The sequence below is a fragment of the Octopus bimaculoides genome, chromosome 15 (genome assembly GCF_001194135.2).
Source record: "Octopus bimaculoides isolate UCB-OBI-ISO-001 chromosome 15, ASM119413v2, whole genome shotgun sequence".
In the NCBI taxonomy this organism is placed as follows: Eukaryota; Metazoa; Mollusca; class Cephalopoda; order Octopoda; family Octopodidae; genus Octopus; species Octopus bimaculoides.
The window spans coordinates 36,506,986-36,509,465 of NC_068995.1; positions in this window are offsets into that span (position 1 = coordinate 36,506,986).

A 2,480-nucleotide genomic window follows, 5' to 3' on the forward strand; every position below is an offset into this window, starting at 1 on the left:
CTCATCCACCTTATTCTCCCGACCTTGCTCCTTCAGACTACTATTTGTTTCGTAGTTTACAGAATCATTTGTGGGACATAACTTTCGCAAGCCAGGAGGAGGTCGAAACTGACATTTCAGAGTTCTTCACTTTGAAACCAAAAGAGTTTTACATTGATGGGATTAAAAAGCTTGTAAATAGATGGAAGGAAGTCATAGATAATCAGGGAAAATACATTAATGATTAAATTTCAATTAAATATAACATTAGATTACTTGTTTTCTTTATTCAAAATTCGGACAGAACTTATGGGATGACCTGATACATCTAAATCCTACACGCACGCACGCACACACACACACACACACACACACACACAACTTTAAATATCATAATCGACTAGATCAGCGTTTATAAAACTTTTTTTTATCGCGACCCACTGAAGGGTCAAGACCAAAACAATTTGAAAAACGCTGGACTAGACTATCGGATGTTGTTATACAACGCTGGTTACAATGCGCTTGATATTGTTTTAGCTTTCGAATAATGCTACCGCGCTGGCTAGGCGAGCAGGCCAACTTTCCATCTGATCGGAAGCCTAGTCCGTCGCAGGCTACCCATTTGCAGCTGAATGGACTGGAACAACGTCCATGTTTTGCTGAAGAACATAAAGCGCCAGTAGGCCACGCGCCTTCACTATTTATAAATATATTCGTACAAATGACTATACTGTATGGTACTGAGTATTTTACTTCAAATTGTCATTCTCCCAGTTGTGTGTGCGCGCATAAATCACTGCAAAGCATTATCAAGGTATGAAGGTGCTACAAGAATGTAGGTGAAGCTACTTGGTCGAGATTGACTTCAGTTATTACGGGAGCTAACCCCTTCTTTTCCCCTGGCTAGTCAGTTGCCTGCAACTGAACCAAGACAAAAGCTAGTCTGTGGCTACAGTTCGGGAGTATAATGGATTTTCTGCTGAGTGGTAGCACGTTATATCAGGTTATAAAGTTTCTAAAATAGAAACTGCAACTGGAATATGGAAATGTATTGACAATGTCCCAGGTTATAGTAAGACAATCGTGTCCTTGATCTCCCAAGTTTCCAAATGAATTGGAACAGGGTAGTGGAGTTTACCTCTCTCTCAACCTATAGAACTGAAGATGTTGGTTATATCGTTCTTTAATATCTTTATCAGTAAATTCTTTTGGATACCATCTCATGTGTACGTGCCACTCTATACCAAGACTTTGGATAGATAAAATTCTTTTAGCGGACATGTGATTCTATTTCAGCAGTTGCAGATTTGTTGCTGAGGTGGGGGTTATGCAGATGCATGATTTCAGTTGTTACTTGTAATGCTGGAAGATTTGTCTCGACAGGAGTAGCTTAGCTTAACATTATGTGCATTGAATAGTTTGTGATATTTATGTGTAATCATAAAGTGGTGCCTTTCTAGAGACAGGAAGTTTCTAGAGATATTTATAGTAACGTCTAAGTTATGAGTGGATTAAACTATGTTACTTTCTGTCTCTTGGTTCTCTACGGATGCGAAATGAACGGAAACTTTTCTGTCTATGAGTGCTACTAATATACCTACCACATCCATCTTTTCATTTGGTAAGCAAACGGCGTCTGTTACATCAAAGATGGAATCTTCTGAAAACATGCCACTTATCTTCAGTCCAGTTGATATAGACAATACTCAAATCGTTGTGGTTGCTCTTAAGATGGATCCCTCATAAAGCTTACTGGTATATCAGTCGGGCAGAGAGCGAGTTTTCGATTGAATACAGCTGGACGGCAGATGGCGAGAAGGTAGGCGAATCAGTTGTTATTTCCCCGCATTACAGTTCCCTCGTATAACATTTTCTTTGTGTTTTGGTGATGTTAAACACAAAATAAAAATGTATAATAACTTTAAAAGTTATGTGGTACTAGGTTGTCGGCCATTACTACGCTGCCGCTAAAAAAAATTGTTAATTGTGCACGTACCTTCATAAATTGTTCAAAGTGAAACTCTGTGTTGCATTGTGTATATGTTGAAAAACACAGAACATACACGCACACGCACGCACACACACACACGTATGTACGGATGGATGAAGTTCATTTTTTGAAGTTGTGTTGCGTTGTACTGACAGACTTACACTTAAAATTCCCGCGTTTTTAATCAAAACTTGTTAGTAACCATGATGCCAACACTACCTGTCTCTTTCACACACACATACAAACAAACAAACAAACAAGCAAAAGAAATATATATATATATGTATATGGGGCTGACCAAATTGGAGCAATATCGAGTATAACCAGCCGAAATTGCAAAGCTAATCTGGTACTTGACTGAAGAAAGAAAACTCCGAATGACCCGTCCTTGTTTTCTTTGTATCGTCTATTATCTGGATGTTTTGTTGTCTCCCTTTTTTGTATCACCTAACTGTCTGGATGTTTTGCATTCTTGTCCCATTTTGTATTTTATATATATATATATATATAT